General features: G+C 48.3%; 1 protein-coding gene across 3 annotated transcripts in view; it reads right to left on the bottom strand.

Moving 5' to 3' along the window:
* golga4 (golgin A4) overlaps window positions 1–23,816 on the bottom strand; it is a 297,304-nt gene that overhangs the window by 91,574 nt on the left and 181,914 nt on the right. The gene's annotated exons all lie outside the window — the stretch shown is intronic.

Raw genomic sequence — 23,816 nt, 5'->3', positions numbered from 1 at the left:
GCGATGGAATGGTGTTCACCCATCACCTGGTGTCCAGTCGCCCACAAACTTAAGCAGGTCTACTCTTCTGATGTCTGGTTGAATTTTGTGTCCTCCTGCAGAGGCTCTGTGGTGTCTGTGAGAAAAGCAAGTAGCAGAGGAGCTAGTCAACTAAACACATTGAAGAAGCCTCACAGACACCAAAGCAGGAGGAAAAATCAGAAAATATGAATTACATTTAAAACATTGCGCAGGCGACAAAATAAAAATGAGGTCACAAATAGAATTAAAGGGGAGATTTTGGAGGGGGGCCCCCTCCAAGGATGTTTTGGCTGATTGCTGTTTCCGGGCTTGTTTTTTGTTTTTCTTCTTTGTTACGTATATATCTGAAAATGCCTCCAATAAAGTTGTTCAAACCAAGGGTGGGGAGGACCCTGCTACAGAGGCAGAGGCAGCAGGGGGGGTTGGCGTTGCCAAACTTGCTTCATTATTATTGGGCGGAAAATGTGACAAAATGCGGCGGTGGTGGAAAGGAGAAGGGGTAGAGTGAGTGAGGACAGAGGAGGAATCTTACAAAGGGTCTAGTTTGAGGGCTATGGTGACGGCAGCATTGCCAATGGCTCAGAGTAGGTATTCAGGGAGCCCAGTGGTGTAGTCCACGGTGAAGATATGGAATCAGCTGAGGAGGCATTTTAGGGTGGAAGGGATGTCGGTGCTAACGCCGCTGTGTGAGAATCATGGGTTTGAGCCGGGGGAAGAGTGTATACAGGAGGTGGAGGGAAGTGGGGCTGTTCAAGGTGAGAGATTTGTATTTGGAGGACGGGTTCGCACAAAAGTTCTGGAAGGGGTTCCCTAGATTGCCGGGATACACCCTGCTGGAGCGACTGCTGCTTCCGGGTGTGGAAGGGGAGGGAAGAATTGGGGATATATATAATGGCTGGGGGAGCAGGGAGGCGAGTGGGTGGTGAAGATCAAGGAGAAATGGGAAGCAGAGTTGGGAATGGAGATCAATTGGGGAGTATGGAGTGAGGCAATGCAAAGGGTAAACGGGACCTTCTCTTGTGCAAGGATGAGCCTGATACAGTTTAAGGTGGTGCACAGGGTGTATATGACTCGGGCGAGAATGAGTGGGTTCTTTCAGGGGGTAGCAGATGAGTGTGAGAGGTGTGGGCGGAGGCCAGCGAATCATGCGCACATGTTTTGGGGTTGTGAAAAATTGGGAAGATTGTGAGCGGGAGTGTTCACGGTCATAGCCAGGATAGTGGAGGAGGGAGTGGACCCGGACACTTTGGTGGCGATATTTGGGGTTTCAGAGAAGCCGGAGCTCATGGAGAGGAGGAAGGCCAATGTCCTGGCCTTCGCCTCTCTGATTGCACGGTGGCGAATTTTGCTGGAGTGGCGGCATCGCCACCGGGGGTAGCAGCATGGTTGGGTGACCTGTATGACTTCCTGCGGTTAGAGAAGATAAAGTATGAGTTATGGGGCTCAGAGGGGAGTTTGAGAAAAGGTGGGGGATGTTTGTGACCGTGTTTGAGGAGCTATTCATCGCAGGGGGGTGGGGGTGGGGGGTGATGGAGAGGGGGGGGCGGGGTGATGGAGAGGGGAGGGGGGGTGAAAAAGGAGAAAAATCTGTACAAACTGTATAGTTGATTGTTGGGAAGAATGTTTCCCAGCATGTTTATTTGCTGTAACCTACTTTGATACAAGTTTGAATAAAATGCGTTTAAAAAATAAATAAATAAATAAAGTTTTTTATAAACAAATAGAATTAAAGGAGACATTAAATAGCAAACACGAGGCAGATGTTGCCGCCTTCGCCTCGTTGGTCGTCCTGAGGGATCGCCAGGCTGATCCTGTTAGGGTGGAGATGTGCCCTAGCGTGGCGGGGGGACCTACTGCAATTCTTGACGCTTGAAAAGGTCAAATTTGAACTGAGGGGAAGGATGGAGGGGTTTCCAACTCATGGGCGTTATTCATTATGCACTTTGAGAATTGGATTACATTGAACATTAGGGGGAGGGCTGGGAGGGTTGGGGGAGGGGGACTGTATGTGATAATGGTGACTATGGGTGACTCCTGATTCCTTTTTGTCATTTGTTTATGTTAACATGCGGGCTAATGTTTGGGGGTTTAGTGGGAGGGTGGGATCGTTGTTATTGATATGGGGATTGACATTGCATTCGTTACTGATTATTGTTTATTGTTGGATGTAAATTTGGTAGAAAATGTGAAAAAGGAGAATAGAAATATTTTAAAAATAAATAAAATAGCCAACACAAAACCATGCAAGTTATTTTCCGTCTTGAAAATTCCACACTTATATAATTAATTTTTCAGGGCCAGAGAGATTATTCAAGAGCAGTCATGACTTAATACATTACTTAAAACTCAGTTACTTCCGATTGAACAAAGCACAAATCAGCGGTTCCCAAAGTTTTCCCCTCCTCGAGTCGGTGCCTTGCACCTGCCGGAGAGGAGACCCAGATGACCCTACCCATGCCCTGCTTGTGTATTGGTCTCACTCTCTCGAAGGGACGCAGGCTTCTGTTCGTGGCCACCTCAATGAGACTTAAAGCCTGGCCCCAGCCATTGAACCTGGCAGTGTTGCCTCTGTTGCTGAGTTGCAGTTTGTCTAAGCTCAATTCTATCACCCCAGCACTGCAGAACGACCTAGGTTGCCAACATCAGCCACTTCAAAATCCTCAACTGATGCTCTGACTGCTTTATGGCCAGAATGCACAAGCTGGACCTGCTCAGGTGAAGCAATAGACTGATATGAACATAAAAACAATAACTTTCCATAAAGTATTTCAGAAAACAGATTTGTATATGTATATGGCATATCATATCCATAAGATGCAAACTTCAATAATTACACACTGAATGTAATTACTTTGTGCCATTATTAACGCAGCAAAATCTGTACCAATATACCTAATCCTGGTTAAATGTTGTGTTGTTAATCCATCAAAACCTTAGCTTTATTTTTAACTCAAGGAAAGGGCAACAAAATCATACCATTTAAATCAAATATTAAGATGAATTGTGCCTTTTCTTATATAAGAGATTAAACACATGTAAAGCGACACCAAAATGAAGTGTTTGTACCATTAGTCCATGGCTAGAACAAGAATTCAGCTTTGTCGAGCCTTCACAAATAAAATGGATACCAAATTCCACTGGCAACTCAGAATTTAACATAAGTTTGCAAGAACCAGATTACACCTTGGAACTTGAATGAAGCTGGCATCCAAATACTTGTTACTATAAGTTGTGCATTGCCATAGTTCTGTTGGGCGACTTTATCAGTGCTGCTCAACCCACTAGGTGAAGTTACATGAGGTAGCGGCAATAGTGAAGGCAGCAATTGAACAACACTTTGCAGGGCTATATATCTCATGCCAAGCAATATGCCACTCATGACAAAGATGGTTGAGTCCACATCTACATCACCCTCCAAGAAGTTATAACAGATGTCATGTGAGAGTACCTTTAAGAAATGGGTGTTTTTATAGAATAGCTGTAGTGGGTGTACCTTTAAGAAATGGGTGTTTACTACTGCAGTGATGTCAGAGTGTGGGTGGAGCTGGGCTGTCAGTCAGCTTTTACTTTCGCTTTGGACTTGCAGCTACAGGGTGTGTTTTAGTTTTGTTTTGAGAGCCGGACAGCTGCAGGCAAAGCAAGCAGCTGTAAGGATCTCTCTCTGCAAGCTACAGACTGACTTCAGCTCATTTGGGGATTTCAAAGTGGTACATGTCAGTAGAGAAGTTAAACCTGATGTCTTTCTGTAAAATAGGTCTTTTTTTGATCTTATGGATGTTGCAAGGAAAGATTAAGAGTTACATATAGGATACTGTATTCTTTGGGGGATTTATTGGTGTTGATAGTTGTTAAGATGTGGGTTTATAAAATGTTAACTGGTTTTATAAATAAACATTGTTTTAATTTAAAAGTACTGTAAATCTCTGTTACATCACACTTATAAGGTAGGCCCGTGTGCTCCCCATAACCACAATCTATTAAAAGTTGTGGGTCAGGTGAACTCCATGATACACTTTGGGGTTCTCTAAACCCTGGCCCATAATACAGTGCATGAAACTGAAAAATACAGAACAGGTAGAAATATAGGAACAGAAGTAGGCTATTCAGTCTGTCGAGCCTGCTCTGCCGTTTAATGTGATCATGGCTGATTGAACACTGCCTTTTACACCCACTATAAGACCATAAGACATAGGAGCAGAATTAGGCAATTCGGCCCATCGAGTCTGTTCTGCAATTCAATCATGGCTGATATGTTTTTCATTCCCATTCTCCTGCCTTCTCCCTATAACCCCGATCCCCTTATTAATCAAGAACCTATCTATCTCGGTCTTAAAGACACTCAATGACTTGACCTCCACATCTAATGTGTGTAATTCAAAATGACCATTTTCATGCTATACCCTATCAAAGAGATGCCAAAAAGTACAAAAAGAATGTGCAACTATGTGGTAAAATGATTCATGGACACACAATTCAATTTGTCACATCTTGAATTGTTTAATTTAAAAAACTAATATTTATTTGAATGGACTTTTGGCCAGCAAACATACCCAAAACCGTAAATAGCATTGGAAATTAAGGATCTAGCTATAAACATGTGTTCAGGATTACTGTGTACTAATGGAAGATAAATATGACCTCACATTACCATATATATGCAGGCAGGAGAAATAAGCAGCATAGTTTTGTTCCTTATTCCTCTTACTAGCACTCAGATATGCCTCAGAGTAATGGATGGAAAATTGAAGATATATATTTAACCTCAATTAGACAGCAGTTAGTTTAATGCAGTCGATTCATGGCTCTATATACTGGACAGTTTCCGGAAACTAAATTTACAACTATTGTTCTTCAGAACAATTTTAAATTAGAATGAGTAGGATTAAATGAGCAGCACACATGAACCATTTTGAATTGAAAACAGAATTCCTTCATGGGAATGCAGTCAGGGTTTCAGAAAATTCTTCTAATTTCCCTTTATGACTGAACAGCTTCCAGAATCTAGTCAGGAATTTGCAGACCTCATGTAAATGCATCAATGTCTTATTTCTAGATAAATCATAGAATGGTTACAGCACAGAAGGATACCAGTCAGTCGTTTCCATGCCAGTTCAATTTAAGAGCAACTCAATTAGTCACACATGCAGTTTTCCCTTTAGTCCTGCCAATCCTCTCTCTTCAGATAACATCTAATATATTTCTAAAGTCAAGATTGAATGTGCCTCCATCATACTCTCAGGCAGTGCATTCCTTATCCTTACCACTTAGTGCGTAAAAACATTCTTCTTCATACCTTGTTAATGACGGTTTAGGGAAGTCAAGAGATAAGTCATTTGCTAACAGATTGCACAGCTTCTAACCTGCTCATATAGCTACTGTATTTAAGCAGCTGGTCCAATTAAGTTTCTGATCAATGCTGAGACTTAATGGTCAGACAGTCAGCAATGATAATTCATCGAATGGAGTGGGGGGTGGTTAGATTCTCTCTTGTTTGTCATGGTCATTGACTAACACTTAAGTAACAGGACAGGCACTTGCCCTCATCAGCCCAAGCCTGAACGTTTACCAGGTCTTACTGGATATTAACATGGATAATTCATTATCTGAGGAGTTGCAACTTGAATTGAACACTGTGCAATCATCAGCAAACTGTTCCCCAATCTAACCTGATGGAGGGAAGGATAATGGTGAAGGAGCTGAAGCCACTACCCTGAAGAATTTAGACAGATCATGCCCTACTCCTATTTTATGTGTTCCCTCCCGAGCTTCCTGTGGTAGCATATACTTAACCTCTTGACGTTGGGAAGTAAAACATCCACGTCAAGGAAAACCACCAGCTGACGGCTAATAAGGCATTCACATTACCACAGGCCCTAAAAATAAACCCATGCACTAATCTGAAAACATGGAGTGTCAACTGGAATATATTCCACAACCTTCAAACAGGCTACAGCCATACCTTTTGATGGTGCACATCCTGGTTGACTGAAAACATCACCAAGTGCAATCTGGTAACTGACCGAAGTGATGAAGTCCTGTGTTTCAACTTTGCATAGAAAATCTGGACAACCCTCAACCATTTATGATAGGCCAGGAAAAATGTGGCCAACTGCTTCACAAGTGGAACATGAAGAACAGCTCAAATTATGACTGGAGCCATCTAAGTAAGATCATTGCCAATATCATGACCTTCTGGCCTGAGCGATCCATTCCTGGTGGCAACACATCTTTTCACACTGCATTTGATCTGAATTAGGCCATTTGGCTCATCGAGTCTGCTCTGCCATTCGATCATGGCTGATCTCATCCTGGCCTTACCTCTACCGTCCTGCCTGCTCTCCATAACCCTCCAACCCATTACCAATTAAAAATCTGTCTAACTCCTCCTTAAATTTACCTACTGGCCCAGCATCCACTGCACTCCGGGGTAGCAAATTCCACAGATTCACAACCCTTTGGGAGAAGTAGTTTCTCCTCAACTCGGTTTAAATTTGCTACCTCTTATCTTAAGACTATGACCGCTTGTTCTAGAATGCTCTACAAGAGGAAGCATCCGCTCCACGTCTACTTTATCCATACCTTTTATCATATTGTATACCTCAATTTGATCTCCACTCATTCTTCTAAACTCTAAAGAGTATAGGCCTAAACTGTTCAACCTCTCTTCATACGACAAACCCTTCACCTCTGGAATCAACCAAGTGAACGTCTTCTGAACTGCCTCCATTGCCACATCTTTCCTCAAATAAGGGGACCAAAACTGTGCACACTATTCCAGGTGTGGTCTCACCAATGCCTTGTATAGTTGCAGCAACACTTCCTTACCTTGATACTCTATTCATTCAGCTATAAATGCAACGTTCCATTTGCTTTCTTTATTATCTGCTGTACCTGCATGCTAGTTTTCTGTGACTAATGAACGATGATCCCTCTGCAACGGAGCAGCTGGATGCCTCTCCGGTTTTCTCCCACAATTCCTTGTTAGGTGAATTGGACATTCTGAATTCTCCCTCAGTGTACCCGAACAGGCGCCGGAGTGTGGCGACTAGGGGATTTTCACAGTAACTTCATTGCAGTGTTAATAAAAGCCTACTTGTGACACTAATTAACATTAGTAACTGCAATTGCAGTTTGACCTGCTGGCCATGGACAGGGCGGTGCACCAACTGAGGTGAATGAAAGGGGTGGTGTATAAGTATGGATCATCTCTTGGCTCACCAACTAAGATGGCAGGAGGCAGCCCAGGAGATTGTTCAGGTTAGGAAATTGGAAGGTAACGTGAATCAAGTGTTTAGGGCCTTTTACGAGAGGTTATAAAGTTCGGAGGTGCCAGAGGACGAACGGGGAATGGCAGAGTTTCTGGGGGGGTTTGGAGATTCCCAAGGTGGGGCGGAATTGCAAGAGGATTTGGACATGCCACTGGGTTTGGAGGAGATTCAGATAGCCTTGAAGGAAGACACGGAGGGCGGTAATGTTTCCAGTGGAATTTTATCAGGTGTTTTTGGATCAGTTGGGTCCTTTGTTGCTGGGCATATTTCGGGACTCTTCGGAGGGGCGCCCTCCCGGAGACACTGGGGCAGGTGTCTATCTCTTTGCTCCTGATAAAGGTTAAAGACCCGACAGGTCCAATCACCCTGTTGAATGTAGATGCCAAGTTATTGCCCTCAGTGGGCATTAAGGCAAAGGCATTCAGCCTTGCCTTCTGGAGGTGGTGGGGGAAAACCACACAGGGTTTGTGAAGGGATAGAAGTTATCGTCCAATGTGAGGTGGTTGTTGAATGTGTGCTTATCCCTGCGGCCAAGCCGGAATTGGAGATAATCGTATCGTTTAATGCGGAGAAGGTGTTCGACTGGGTGGAGTGGGGGTACTTCTTTGTGGTGTTGGCAAGTTTGGATTTGGGTCTGGGTTTGTAGTGGGTACGGTTGCTGTATGCGGCTCCGTTTGCAAGTGTTTGTACCAACACATGAGCTCAGGATCTCTCCGGTTACATCGGGTAATGAATGAGGCAGGGATGTCCGATGTCTACCTTGCTGTTTGCGTTGGCAATTGAGCCGTTGACCATTGCTTTGAGGGCCTTGAATGCATGGTGTGAGATTATTGAGGGGAGTGGAATATACGGTATTCTTATGTGCAGATGATTTGCTGCTGTATGTGAGCCGGGGTCATCCATATGGAATATTGTGGGTATTTTGCAGGGATTCGGTGCTTTCTCTAGTTATAAATTGAACATAGGGAAGAACAAATATTTTGTGGTCGATGTGTTATGGGCGGGGGCAGATTGGGGGGGGGGGGGTTCAGTATTTGGGGGTCCAGGTGGCTGGGAATTGGGCAAGACTCCAGAGGTTGAATTATACGAGCCTGTTGAGCAGCGCTAAGGTGGACTCAGAGAGATGGGATAGTCTCCCATTATTTTTGGTGGGCCGGGTCCAATCAGTTAAGGTGAACATCTTGCCTAGGTTTTTATTTCAATGTCTCTCAGTGTTTTCTTGAAGGGACAAGCGGCTTATTTCCGGCTTTATTTGATCAGGTAAGGCCCCAGGATTTGAACGGAGGTCCTTCTGAGGGAGAGACTGACAGGGGTCTAGCACTGCCAAATTTGCTGTTTTATTAGAACAAAGAACAAAGAAAATTACAGCACAGGAACAGGCCCTTCAGCCCTCCCAGCCTTCACCGATCCAGATCCTTTATCTAAACCTGTCGCCTATTTTCCAAGGATCTACTTCCCTCTGTTCCCCGCCTGTTCATATATCTGTCTAGATGCATCGTGAATGATGCTATCGTGCCCGCCTCTACCACCTCCGCTGGCAAAGCGTTCCAGACACCCTCTGCGTAAAAAACTTTCCACGCACATCGCCCTTAAACTTTCCCCCTGTCAACTTGAAATCGTGACCCCTTGTAATTGACACCCCCACTCTTGGAAAAAGCTTGTTGCTATCCACCCTGTCCAAACCTCTCAATTTTGTAAACCTCAATCAGGTCCCCCTGATTGAGGTCATTACTAGGCAGCCAATGTGGCGAAGGTGTTGCGGTGATATGAGGATCCAAGGCTCCTCTAGGTTCTGATGGAGTCTGGGTCATGTAGATGGACAAGCTTGGGGGCACTGGTAACGGTGCCACTACCCATGGCGCCAGCAAAGTTCTTGGTGAACCCAGTGGTGGCATCCATGTGAAAAATATGGAGACAGCTCGGCCAGCATTTTAAGTTGGGGGCACGCTCAAGGCTGGCTCTCATTTGTGCTAATGACCTGTTTCAGTTGGCATGGCTGGATGCCATATTTGGGGCATGGAAAGAGAAAGGGCTGGAGAGAGTGAGTGATTTATTCCTCGATGGGCAGTTTGCCAGCCTGGAGGAATTGAAGGAGAAATTGGTGTTGTCAAGCTCAGACATATTAAGAAGTCTTACATCAAAAATGGACTGATGAGAGCTAGAAGGGGGCATGAAAAAGCCTTGGCGGGAAGGATTAGGGAAAACCCCAAGGCGTTCTACACTTATGTGAGAAATAAGAGGATGATGAGAGTGTGAGTAGGGTCGATCAGGGATAGTGGAGGGAACTTGTGCCAAGAGTCTGAAGAGATGGGGGAGGCCCTAAATGGATATTTTGCTTCAGTATTCACTAGAGAGAGGGACCTTGTTGCCCATGAGAACAGTGTGAACCAGGTTAATAGACTCAAACAGGTTGATATTAAGGAGGATGTGCTGGAAATTTTGAAAAGCATCAAGATAGATACGTCCCCTGGGTCTGAAAGGATATACCCAAGGTTACTACGGGAAGCAAGGGAGGAGATTGCTGTGCCGTTGGCGATGATCTTTGCGTCCTCACTCTCCACTGGAGTAGTACCGGATGATTGGAGGGAGGCGAATGTTGTTCCCCAATTCAAGACAGGGAATAGGGAAATCCCTGGGAATTATAGACCCATCAGTCTTACGTCTGTGGTGAGCAAAATATTGGAAAGGATTCTGAGAGATAGGATTTATGATTATTTAGAAAAACATAGTTTGATTAAAGATAGCCAGCATGGCTTTGTGCGGGGCAGGTCATGCCTCACAAGCCTCATTGAATTCTTTGAGTATGTGACAAGACACATTGATGAAGGTCGGGCAGTGGATGTGGTGGATATGGATTTCAGTAAGGCATTTGATAAGGTTCCCCATGGTAGGCTCATTCAGAAAGTTAGGGGGCATGAAATACAGGGGAATTTGGCTGTCTGGATACAGAATTGGCTGGCCGAAAGAAGACAGCGAGTGGAAGTGGATGGAAAGTATTCCGCCTGGAGGTCAGTGACCAGTGGTGTCCTGCATGGATCTGTTCTGCGACCTCTGCTCTTTGTGATTTTTATAAATGACTTGGATGAGGAAGTGGAAGGGTGGGTTAGTAAGTTTGCCGATGACACGAAGGTTGGTGGAGTTGTAGATAGTGTTGAGGGTTGTTTCAGGTTACAACAAGCCATTGACAGGATGCAGAGCTGGGCTGAGAAGTGGCAGATGGAGTTCAACCTTGATAAATGTGAAGTGATTCATTTTGGAAAGTCGAATTTGAATGCTGAATACAGGGATAAAGGCAGGATTCTTGGACGTGTGGAGGAACAGAGGGATTTTGGGGTCCACGTACATAGATCCCTCAAAGTTGCCACCCAGGTTGATAGGGTTGTTAAGAAGGCGTATGGTGTGTTGACTTTCATTAACAGGGGGATTGAGTTTAAGAGCCGCAAGGTTTTGCTGCAGGTTTATAAAACTCTAGTTAGACCACACTTGGAATATTGTGTCCTGTTCTGGTCGCCTCATTATAGGAAGGTGTGGATGCTTTGGAGAGGGTACAGAGGAGATTTACCAGGATGCTGCCTGGACTGGAGGGCATGTCTTATGAAGAAAGGTGGGAGGGTTTTTCTCACTGGAGCGAAGATGGCAGAGAGGTGACTTGATAGAGGTGTATAAGGTGATGAGAGGCATGGATAGAGTGGATATCCAGAGACCTTTCCCCAAGGCTGTCACGAGGGGACATAATTTTAAGGTGATTGGAGGAAGGCAAGGGGAGATGTCAGAGGTAGGTTCTTTACACAGAGAGTGGTGGGTGTGTGGAATGCACTGCCGGCAAAGGTGGAGTCAGAGTCATTAGGGACATTTAAGAGACTCTTAGACAGGCACATGGACAGCAGTAAATTGAAGGGGTGTAGGTTAGATTGATCTTAGATTAGGATGAATGGTCGGCACAACATCGTGGGCTAAAGGGCCTGTATTGTTCTATGTTCTGTGTTCTAACACCCGTCCAACAGATTTGTTTTGAATCACTAGCTTTCGGAGCACTGTTCCTTTCTCAGGTGAATGAAGAGGTGGGTTCCAGACACATATATATGGACAAAATCAAAGATGCAAGATGATACTTTGAATGCGCGTCTTCGCAGGTAATTAAGTCTACAGGTCCAGACGGAGCAACTGGAGAGAGGGATAATCACAGGTTAAAGAGGTGTGAATTGTCTCAAGCCAGGACAGTTGGTAGAATTTCGTAAACCCAGGCCAGATGGTGGTGGTGAATGTAATGCGACATGAATCCAAGGTCCCGGTTAAGGCCGTACTCATGTGTGCGGAACTTGGCTATAGGTTTCTGCTCGGCGATTCTGCGTTGTCGCGCCTCCTGAAGGCCACCTTGGAGATTGCTTATCCGAAGATCAGAGGCTGAATGCCCTTGACTGCTGAAGTGTTCCCCACCATCAGACTCACCATGGAATACTCTCCAGAACCGATTGCATTCTTCGACACACTCATCTCCATCAAGGACGGTCACCTCAGCACTTCGCTTTACCGCAAGCCTACGGATAACCTCATGATGGTCCACTTCTCCAGCTTCCACCCGAAATACATTAAAGAAGCCATCCCCTATGGACCAGCCGTCCGTATACACAGGACCTGCTCAGACGAGGAGGAGCGTAACAGACATCTACAGATGCTGAAAGATGCCCTTGTACGAATGGGATATGGTACTCGACTCATTGATTGACAGATTCAACGTGCCACAGCAAAAAAACCGCACCGACCTCCTCAGAAAACAAACACAGGACGCAATCGACAGAGTACCCTTTGTCGTCCAGTACTTCCCTGGAGCGGAGAAACTACGACATCTTCTTCGCAGCCTTCAACATGTCATCGATGAAGACGAACATCTTGCCAAGGTCATCAAACAACCGCGCAACCTCAAACAAACCATTGTTTGCAGCAAACTACCCAGCCTTCAGAACAGCGACCACACCACACAACCCTGCCATGGCAATCTCTGCAAGACATGCCAGATCATCGACATGGGTACCACTATTACATGTGAGAACACCACCCACCAGGTACGTGGTACATACTCGTGCGACTCGGACAACGATGTCTACCTCATACGCTGCAGGAAAAGGTGTCCCAAAGCGTGGTACATTGACCAGACCATGCAGAGGCTACGACAAAGGATGAACGGACAGCGCGCTACAATCGAAAGGCAGGAATGTTCCCTTCCAGTCGGGGAACACTTCAGCAGTCAAGAGCATTCAGCCTCGGATCTTCGGGTAAGCGTTCTCCAAGGCGGCCTTCAGGACGCACGACAATGCAGAATCACCGAGCAGAAACTTATAGCCAAGTTCCACACACTAGTACGGCCTCAAACGGGACATTGGATTCATGTTGCATTACATTCACCCCCACCATCTGGCCTGGGCTTGTGAAATCCTATCAACTATCCTGGCTTGATACAATTCACACCTCTTTAACCTGCTCTGTCTGGACCTGTAAGCTTAATTACCTGCAAAGATTCACATTCAAAGTATCGTCTTGCATCTTTGACTTTGTCTATATGTATGTTTCTGGAACCCACCTCTTCATTCACCCGAGGAAGAAGTAGTGCTAGTGATTCGAAACAAACCTTTGGACTTTAACCTGGTGTTGTAAGACTTCTTACTGTGGTCACCCCAATCCAACGCCGGCACTTCCACATCAAAGCTCAGACATGTTTAGGTACCTCCAGGTACAAAGCTTTGTCAATACATTGTTCTCCGATTTCACGGTGCTGCAGCCATCATCCTTATGTTCTGGGCCAGGGTTTAGAGAACCCCAAAGTGTACCATGGAGTTCACCTGAGCCACAACTTTTAATAGATTGTGGTATGGGGAGCACACGGCCCACTCTACAGGTGTGGTACAGCAGAAATGGAAAATCTTTTTTGAAGCAAAACAATGTTTATTCTATGAACTCAAGTTAACCTTTTTAAAACAGTGAACATCTTAGCAACCATCAATTCAAATACAACCCCCAAAGAATACAACGCTAAGTAATCCTTAATAACTTCCCAAACAACATCCAGAAGACAAAAGAAACACCTTTAAACTGAAGCACATCAGGTTTACATTCACTACTGAAAACATTTTTTTAAAAAAATATATATTTTATTAATATTTTTCAAACAAAAATGTTTTCGTTTTTACAACTCCACAAGGGATTATACATTAACTGGTAAATAACGTTATTTAAATAATATAGTGAACTTACAACAAAAACTAAAAAAGAAAAACAAAGAGCAAAAAACACAGAACAGTGCTCCCCCCCCTCCCCTCCCCCCTGGGTTGCTGCTGCTGTCATTTCTATCTTTTCATTATCGTTCCGCGAGATAGTCAAGAAACGGTTGCCACCGCCTGGAGAACCCCTGAGCTGATCCTCTCAACGCAAATTTTATTCGTTCTAATCTTATGAACCCTGCCATGTCGTTTATCCAGGCCTCCACGCCCGGGGGCTTCGCTTCCTTCCACATGAGTAGAATTCTACGCCGGGCTACTAGGGACGCAAAGGCCAAAATATCGGCCTCTTTCGCCTCCTGCACTCCAGGTTCTTCTGCAACCCCAAATATAGCTAACCCCCAGCCTGGCTTGACCCGGACCTTCACCACCTTTGAAATTTCCCTTGCCACACACCCCCAGAACTTATGCAGTGCTGGACACGACCAGAACATGTGTGTGTGGTTCGCCGAGCTTCCTGAGCACCTCCCACACCTGTCCTCGACCCCAAAAAACCTGCTCAGTCTTGCTCCCATCATATGTGCTCTATGTAGAACCTTAAATTGAATCAGGCTAAGACTGGCACATGAGGACGAGGAATTTACCCTACTTAGGGCATCCGCCCATAGCCCCTCCTCAATCTCTTCCCCCAGCTCTTCTTCCCATTTTCCCTTCAGCTCCTCTATCATCGCCTCCCCCTCGTCCCTCATCTCCCGGTATATTTTGGACACTTTGCCCTCTCCAACCCATGCCCCCGAAATCACTCTATCTTGGATCCCCTGCGTCGGGAGCTGCGGAAATTCCCTCACCTGTTGCCTCGTAAATGCCCTCACTTGCATATATCGGAAGGAGTTCCCTGGGGGCAACTTATATTTTTCTTCGAGCGCTCCCAGACTTGCAAACGTCCCGTCTATAAACAGGTCCCTCAGCTTCCTAATTCCTGCTCGATGCCAACACTGGAACCCCCCCATCCATCCTCCCTGGGACAAACCTGTGGTTATTCCTTATCGGGGACCACACCGAGGCACCCGTCACTCCCCTGTGTCGCCTCCACTGCCCCCAGATCCTCAAGGTTGCCACCACCACTGGGTTTGTGGTGTACCTTTTCGGGGAGAACGGCAGCGGCGCCGTCACCAGCGCTTTTAGGCTCGTTCCCTTACAGGACGCCATCTCCAGCTTCTTCCATGCTGCTCCCTCATCCACTTACAGACCATCGACACATTGGCGGCCCAATAGTAGTCGCTCAAACTCGGCAGCGCCAGTCCCCCTCTGTCCATACTGCGCTGCAGGAACCCCCTCTTTTCTCTCGGAGTCTTTCCTGCCCACACAAAGCTCGTAATGCTCCTATCTATTTTTTAAAAAAAGGCCTTTGTGATCAGAATGGGGAGGCACTGAAACACAAAAAGAAACCTCGGGAGGACCACCATTTTAACTGCCTGCACTCTGCCCGCCAGCGACAGCGGCACCATATCCCACCTCTTAAAGTCCTCCTCCATCGGCTCCATCAGTCGCGTCAGGTTAAGTCAATGCAGGGTTCCCCAGTTCCTGGCCACCTGGAACCCCAGGTATCGGCAGTTCCTTACCACTCTCCTCAGCGGCAGAGCATCTATCCCCCTGCCCTGTTCCCCGGGGTGCATTACAAAAAGCTCGCTCTTCCCCATATTTAGTTTGTATCCTGAGAACTCTCCAAACTCCCTAAGTATCTGCATTACCTCTGGCATCCCCTCTACCGGGTCCGCAACATATAGCAGTAGATCTTCTGCGTAGAGCGACACTCGGTGTTCCTCTCCCCCTCTAAGCACCCCCCTCCACTTCTTAGAATCCCTCAGCGCTATGGCCAGTGGTTCAATTGCCAACGCGAACAGTAACGGGGACAGGGGACATCCTTGTCTTGTACCCCTATGTAGCCGAAAATACCCCGATCTTTGCCGGTTTGCGACTACGCTTGCCATCGGGGCCCCATATAAGAGTCTGACCCATCTAATAAATCCCTCACCGAACCCAAACCTCTTCAGCACCTCCCACAGATAGTCCCACTCCACCTTATCGAATGCCTTCCCTGCATCCATCGCCGCCACTATCTCTGCCTCACCCTCCAGTGGGGGTGTCATCATCACCCCCAGCAACCTTCGGACATTAACATTCAGTTGTCTCCCCTTTACAAACCCTGTCTGATCGGCATGCACCACCCCTGGGACGCAATCCTCTATTCTTGTCGCCATCACTTTGGCCAGCAGTTTGGCATCTACATTTAGGAGTGAGATAGGCCTGTATGACCCGCATTGCAGCAGGTCTTTATCTCGTTTCAGGATTAGCGATATCGTTGCCTCCGACATTGTCGGGGGTAGCATCCCCCTTTCCTTAGCCTCATTGAAGGTCGTCGCCAAAAGCGGGGACAACAGATCCATATACTTCCTATAGAATTCCACCGGAAACCCGTCTGGTCCCGGGGCCTTCCCTGCCTGCATGTTCCCCAGTCCTTTAATCACCTCATCCACATCGATTGGAGCCCCCAGACCTGCCACCTCCTGCCCCTTCACCTTCGGGAACCTTAGCTGGTCCAGAAAGTGTAGCATTCCTTCTTTTCCCCCCAGGTGTTGGGACTTATATAGCCTCTCATAAAAGGTCTTGAACACCTCGTTCACTTTCCCTGCTCTCTGCTCAATATTTCCAGTTTCGTCCCTAACTCCCCCGATCTCTCTCGCCGCCATCCTCTTCCGAAGTTGGTGGGCTAACTGCCGGCTCGCCTTTTCCCCATACTCATATTGCATCCCCTGTGCCTTCCTCCACTGTGCCTCTGCCTTTCCCGTGGTCAGCAGGTCAAGCTCCGTCTGTAGTCTTCGTCTTTCTCTGTATAGCCCTTCGTCTGGGGCCTCCGCATATTTTTTGTCCACCCTCAAAATTTCCCCCACTAATCTCGCTCTTTCTTTGCCCTCTTGTTTCCCCTTGTGGGCTCTGATGGAGATCAGCTCTCCTCTAACCACCGCCTTCACCGCTTCCCATACTACCCCCACCTGAACCTCCCCATCGTCGTTGACTTCCAGGTATCGCTCAATACACTCCCTCACCCTTCCGCAGACCCCCTCGTCCGCCAGTAGTCCCATATCTAGTCACCAGAGTGGGCACTGCTCCCTTTCCTCTCCTAGTTCCAGATCCACCCAATGCGGGGCGTGATCTGAAACGGCTATGGCCGAGTACTCCGTTCCTGCCACTTTCGGGATCAGCGCCCTTCCCAAAACGAAAAAGTCTATCCGGGAGTATACCCTATGGACGTGGGAGAAGAAAGAGAACTCTTTAGCCATCGGCCTGGCGAATCTCCACGGATCCACTCCCCCCATTTGTTCCATAAATCCCTTAAGCACCTTGGCCGCTGCCGGCCGTCTCCCGGTCCTGGATCTGGACCAATCTAGCCCTGGATCCAGCACTGTGTTAAAATCCCCCCCCATTATCAAATTTCCCACCTCCAGGTCCGGGATACGTCCCAGCATTCGCTTCATGAATCCCGCATCATCCCAATTCGGGGCATATACATTCACCAGCACAACCGCCTCGCCCTGCAGTCTGCCACTCGCCATCACATATCTGCCCCCACTGTCCACCACTATATTCTTAGCCTCGAATGATACACGTTTCCCCACCAATATTGCCACCCCTCTGCTTTTCTCGTCCAACCCTGAGTGGAATACCTGTCCCACCCATCCTTTTCTTAGTCTAACCTGATCCGCCACCTTCAGGTGCGTCTCCTGGAGCATGACTACGTCCGCCTTCAGTCTCTTTAAGTGCGCAAACACCCGTGTCCTCTTAATCGGCCCATTTAAGCCTCTCACATTCCACGTGATCAGCCGGATTGGGGGGCAATTCACCCCCCCCTCCCCGCCGTCGACTAGCCACCCCCTTTTTTAGGTAATCTCATCCAGGTCCCGCGCACCCATCTGTCTCCCAGGCAGCGCCTTCCCGCCCCGACCACCTCATCTCTTACCAGCTCCCCCTTGCACTCAGCAGCAGAAACCCAGTTAATTCCCCCCCCCGCTAGATCCCCCTCTAGCTTGATTACTCCCCCCATATTGCTTCCGGAAGTCAGCTAACTCTGGCTGACCTCGGCTTCCCCCGTTCACTCTTTGACCTCCCTGCGTGTGGAGCTCCCTTCCTTCCTGCACCCGTTTTCCTGCTATAATTTCCATAGCGCGGGAAAATACCCGCGCTTTCCTCTCGGCCCCGCCCCCTATGGCGCAGTTCCCTCATTCCCCCTCCCTGTCCCTTTTCCCACCAGTGCCCACATTTCTTTGTGTCCCTCCCCCATCGGGGGGGAGAAGAATTCCCCGTCCAACATTGCTGTACAATAGCCCTCCCCTTTCCCCACTTTACATTTCTGTACCACCACCTCGCTGCTTCTCTCCAAACATCAAACTCTCAAATCTAGTCCAGTTTCTCTTCTTGGATGAATGTCCATGCCTCATCCGCCGTCTCAAAGTAGCGGTGCTTGCCCTGATGCGTGACCCACAGTCGTGCCTGCTGCAGCATCCCAAATTTTATTTTCTTCCTATGGAGCACCGCCTTGGCCCGGTTAAAGCTCGCCCTCCTTCTCGCCACCTCCGCACTCCAGTCCTGATACACACGTATCACCGCATTCTCCCATTTGCTACTCCGTGCCTTCTTGGCCCAGCTCAGGACCATCTCTCTGTAGCGATGGAACTTCACCACTATTGCTCTTGGTGTTTCACCTGCCTTTGGTCTTCTCACGAGGACCCGGTACGCTCCCTCCACTTCCAGGGGGCCCGTTGGGGCCTCAGCTCCCATTAGTGTGTGGAGCATCGTGCTCACAGAAGCCCCAACATCAGCTCCCTCTGCTCCTTCGGGGAGACCTAGAATCCGTAGGTTTCTCCTCCTCAAGCTGTTCTCCAGGGCTTCCAGCCTTTCTATGCACCTCTTGTGTAGTGCCTCGTGTGTCTCCGTTTTTACCACCAGGCCCTGTATCTCATCTTCATTCTCGGCTGCCTTTGCCTTCACTCCACGGAGCTCCATCGCCTGGACATTTTGTGTTTCCTTCAGTCCCTCGATTGCCAGTAGCATTGGCGCCAGCACCTCTTTCTTGAGCTCCTCCACACATCGTCGGAGAAACTCCTGCTGATCCGGGCCCCATATCATCTGGGCTCCATCCGCCGCCATCTTGCTTCTCCCTTCTCTTCTCTGCCGCTGCTCCAAAGGATCCTTCGCAATCTGGCCACTACCGCCGCTCCTTTCCATACACACCCGGAGGGACTCCTTCCTTCGTCACCCCACACTGGGTTAGGTCGGAAAAAAATTCCGTTAGGGCTCCCGATAAGAGCCCAAAAGTCCGTTGGAATGGGAGGTGCCGAAACGTGCGGCTTAGCAGTGCATCACCGCAACCGGAAGTCTACTGAAAACATTTATAATTCTGAATTCACCAAATGATCAAGAGAGTCTTTTCATGGCAGAGAGATCAACCTGCTTTGTCTGACTTCAGCTCCAACATTGAAAATAAAACTAAAACACACACTGCAGCAAACAGCCTAAAACAAAAGTAAAAAGCTGACAGACAGCCCAGCTCCACCCCCACACTGACATCACTGATAAACACCATTTCTTAAAGGTACATTTCTTAAAAACCCATTTCTTAAAGGTACTCTCACATGACCCTTCCCCCCATGAAAAAAAAATAAACTATCAACTTCAGATGGTTTCATTTTTCACCTTTTCATTATCCTTTAAGAAATGCACACAGTAAATATACATCTTCATTTCAAAAAACACAACACGCAAACAGGTATAATAATATAGTCCATTTTTGTCCTTGTTCCTCCAACTGAACCTGCTTCCGTTCATCACATTCGTGACAAGGCATCGGCTATCACATTTTCTCATCCTGCCACATGTACTATTTTTAAATGAAATGGCTGTAACAATAAACTCCAGCGAAACAGCCTTGCATTGTTATTCCGGAATCGCTCCATAAACGTCAACGGAATATGATCAGTATATATAATGGTGTCAGACGGATTGCTGGTAACATAAATGTGAGAATGTTGCAAAGCCAGCACCAAACTCAACGTCTCCTTCTCAATCGTGGAATACTTTTTCTGGTAAGAATTCAATTTCTTTGAAAAATAACCAATAGGCCGCTCTAGCCCTTCGTCGTCGTCTTGTAGAAGCACCGCACATACGCCCACATCACTCGCATCAACAGCCACTTTGAATGGTCTGGTATAATTTGGGATGGCTAACACAGCAGCAGTGGTTAACACAGCCTTCAGGCCGTCAAATGCCTGTTGACACTCCGCTGTCCACTGGAATTTGTTACGCTTCTTGAGCGAATCAGTCAGTGGAGTGACCACTCTGCTAAAATTTGGTACAAATTTCCGGTAAAATCCACTCATACCAAGAAATCGCATTATTTCCCCTTGTGTCAAGGGTATCGGAAACTCCCCAATAACGTTTGTTTTCACATTCCATGGGACCATTGAACCCCGTCCGATTGTATGGCCAAGGAAAGTGACTTGGGCTTTTCCAAATTCACTTTTGGTTAGGTTTATCACCAAACCCGCCTCCTGATGTCGATCGAATAACTCCATCAGATGTTTCAAATGTTCTTTCCATGTCTGGCTGAAAATTACCAAATCGTCGATGAATACCACACAATTGGGTAATCCTGAAACGACTTTGTTAGTTAACCGTTGAAATGTGGCTGGGGCGTTTTTCATGCCAAATGGCAGAACTTTGAATTGGTATATACCACCTGGAATCACAAAAGCTGAAATCTCCTTCGCCCTTTCGGATAAAGGTACCTGCCAGTAACCTTTAAGTAAATCCAGTTTGGAAATAAAAGCCGATTGTCCCACTTTCTCAATGCAATCGTCGAAACGTAGGATAGGATAAGAGTCCGTTCTTGTAACTGCATTAACCTTTCTATAGTCCACACACAACCGTTGGGTACCATCTGGTCTAGGTACCATCACTATGGGTGAGCTCTATTGACTGCAACCCACTTCAATTATGCCATTTTATTTTTTTAAAATATGATTATTCAAATTTTTCCAACAAAGTTTTTGTAACAAACAAACCCCCCCCATAACAAAAAGAACACAAACACCACAATCAAAAATAATAAACTACTTATACATTGGGTTTCTCCCACATATATTAACCCCCCCCCCCATATAACATTCAAAAGTACCCTTGGGGAACCCCCCCCCATTCAAATACCCCCCCCGAAAGAGACACCGCCCCCCCCCCCCACCCCCCGGGTTGCTGCTGCTGCTGACCTCCTACTAGCGCTCCGCGAGATAGTCTAGGAACGGTTGCCACCGCCTTAAGAACCCCTGCACAACCCCTCTCAAGGCAAACTTTATCCTCTCCAACTTAATGAACCCTGCCATGTCATTTATCCAGGCTTCCACACTGGGGGGCTTCGCGTCCTTCCATAATAGCAAGATCCTCCGACGGGCTACCAGGGACGCAAAGGCCAGGATACCGGCCTCTTTCGCCTCCTGCACTCCCGGCTCGTCCGTTACCCCAAATAGTGCCAACCCTCAACTCGGCTTGACCTGGACTTTCACCACCTTGGACATAGTCTTCGCAAAACCCCTCCAAAGCCGGGCATGACCAGAACATGTGGACATGATTCGCCGGGCTTCCCGAGCACCTCCCACATCTGCCCCCCCCCCCAAAGAACCTACTCAACCTCGCCCCTGTCATATGCGCTCTGTGAGTAACCTTGAATTGTATTAGGCTGAGCCTGGCGCAAGAGGAAGAGGAGTTAACCCTACTCAGGGCATCAGCCCACAGACCCTCATCAATCTCCTCCCCAAGCTCCTCCTCCCACTTGCCCTTTAGCTCCTCTACCGAAACCTCCTCCTCTACTTTCATCTCTTGATAGATCGCCGAAACCTTGCCTTCTCCGACCCATACACCCGAAATCACCCTGTCCTGAATCCTCTGTGCCGGGAGCAACGGGAATTCCCTCACCTGCCGCCTCACAAACGCCCTCACTTGCATATACCTGAACGCATTTCCCGGGGGTAACCCAAACTTCTCCTCCTGCGCCCCTCGGCTCGCAAACGTCCCATCTATAAACAGGTCCCCCATTCTTCTGATCCCTGCCCGATGCCAGCTCCGAAACCCCCCATCCATCGTTCCCAGGACGAACCGATGGTTCTCCCGAATCGGGGACCAAAACGAGGCTCCCACCTCGCCCCTATGCCGTCTCCACTGCCCCCAGATCTTCAACGTTGCCGCCACCACCGGACTCGTGGTGTACCTTATCGGCGAGAGCGGCAGCGGTGCCGTCACCAGCGCTCTCAGGCTCATGCCCCTGCAGGACGCCATCTCCAACCTCTTCCACGCCGCCCCCTCTCCCTCTATTACCCACTTACGGATCATCGCCACGTTGGCTGCCCAATAGTAGCCGCACAGATTCGTCAGCGCCAGCCCTCCCTGTCCCTGCTACGCTCCAGAAACACCCTCTTTACCCTCGGGGTCTTTTTTGCCCACACGAAACCCATGATGTTCCTAACTACCCATTTAAAAAAGGCCTTGGTAATCATAATGGGAAGGCACTGGAACACAAAGAGAGACCTCGGGAGGACCATCATTTTAACCGACTGTACCCTGCCCGCTAGCGAGACTGGCAGCACATAACATCTTTTGAAATCCTCCATCTGCTCCACCAACCGCGTCAAATTGAGCTTGTGCAGGGCCCCCCAGCTCCCAGCCACCTGGATCCCCAAGTACCGAAAGTTCCTTTCCGCCCTCTTCAATGGTAGGTCGTCTATCCCCCTTCCCTGGTCCACTGGACGCACCACAAAGAGCTCACTTTTCCCTACGTTGAGCTTATAGCCCGAGAAGTCCCCAAACTCCCTTCGGATCCGCATGACCTCCACCATCCCCTCCACTGGATCTGCCACATACAGCAACAGGTCGTCCACATACAGCGACACCCGATGTTCCTCTTCCCCTCGGACCAACCCCCTCCATTTCCTGGACTCCCTTAGTGCCATGGCCAAAGGCTCGATTGCCAATGCAAACAACAAGGGGGACACAGGGGGCACCCCTGCCTCGTCCCTCGGTACAGCCGAAAGTACTCCGACCTCTGCCGATTCGTAGCCACACTCGCCACCGGGGCTCTATATAGGAGCCTGACCCAACTGATAAACCCCTCCCCGAACCCAAACCTCCGCAACACTTCCCAAAGATACTCCGACTCCACCCGGTCGAAGGCCTTCTCGGCGTCCATAGCTGCCACTACCTCCACCTCTCCCTCCATCGATGGCATCATAATCACGTTGAGGAGCCTCCGCACATTGGTGTTTAGCTGCCTGCCCTTTAAAAATCCCGTCTGGTCCTCATGAATCACCCCAGCGACACAGTCCTCAATTCTCGTAGCCAGCGCTTTTGCCAGCAACTTAGCATCCACATTGAGGAGCGAGATCGGTCTATACGACCCACATTGCAGTGGGTCCTTCTCCCGCTTCAGAATCAGCGAGATCAGCGCCCCGGACATTGTCGGGGGCAGGGTCCCCCCTCCCTTGCCTCATTGAAAGTCCTCACTAACAACGGGCCTAGCAGGTCCACATATTTCCTATAAAACCGGGAACCCATCTGGCCCCGGGGCCTTCCCCGCCTGCATGTTCCCCAATCATTTAACCAGCTCCTCCAACCCAATTGGCGCCCCTAAACCAGCCACCTCCTGCTCCTCCACCCTCGGGAACCTCAGTTGATCCAAAAACGTTGCATCCCCTATTGCCCCGCTGGGGGCTCAGATCTGTACAGCTCTTCATGGAAGTCCTTAAATACCTCATTTACTCTCACCGCACTCGGCACCGTATTCCCCCTGCTATCCTTAACTTCATCTATCTCCCTCGCTGCCACCCTCTTACGGAGCTGGTGTGCCAGCATCCGGCTCGCTTTCTCCCCATACTCGTACGTCGGCCCCTGTGCTTTCCTCCACTGTGCCTCTGCTTTCCTTGTGGTCAACAGGTCAAACTCCGTCTGGAGGCTTCGCCGCTCCCTAAGTAGCCCCTCCTCGTGGGCCTCTGCATATCTCCTGTCCACCCTTAAGATCTCCCTCACCAACCTCTCCCTCTCCCTGCCCTCTCTCTTCTCCCGGTGGGCCCTAATGGAGATTAACTCTCCCCTGACCACCGCCTTCAATGCCTCAAAGACTACCCCCACCTGCACCTCTCCGTTATCATTGGCCTCCAAGTATCTCTCAATGCACCCCCGCACCCTCCCGCACACCCCCTCATCCGCCAGTAATCCC

This window comes from Scyliorhinus torazame, chromosome 11 (genome assembly GCF_047496885.1).
Source record: "Scyliorhinus torazame isolate Kashiwa2021f chromosome 11, sScyTor2.1, whole genome shotgun sequence".
Lineage (NCBI taxonomy): Eukaryota > Metazoa > Chordata > Chondrichthyes > Carcharhiniformes > Scyliorhinidae > Scyliorhinus > Scyliorhinus torazame.
Note: the sequence above shows the minus strand (reverse complement) of the source record. Positions and strands in the feature narration are given on the sequence as shown.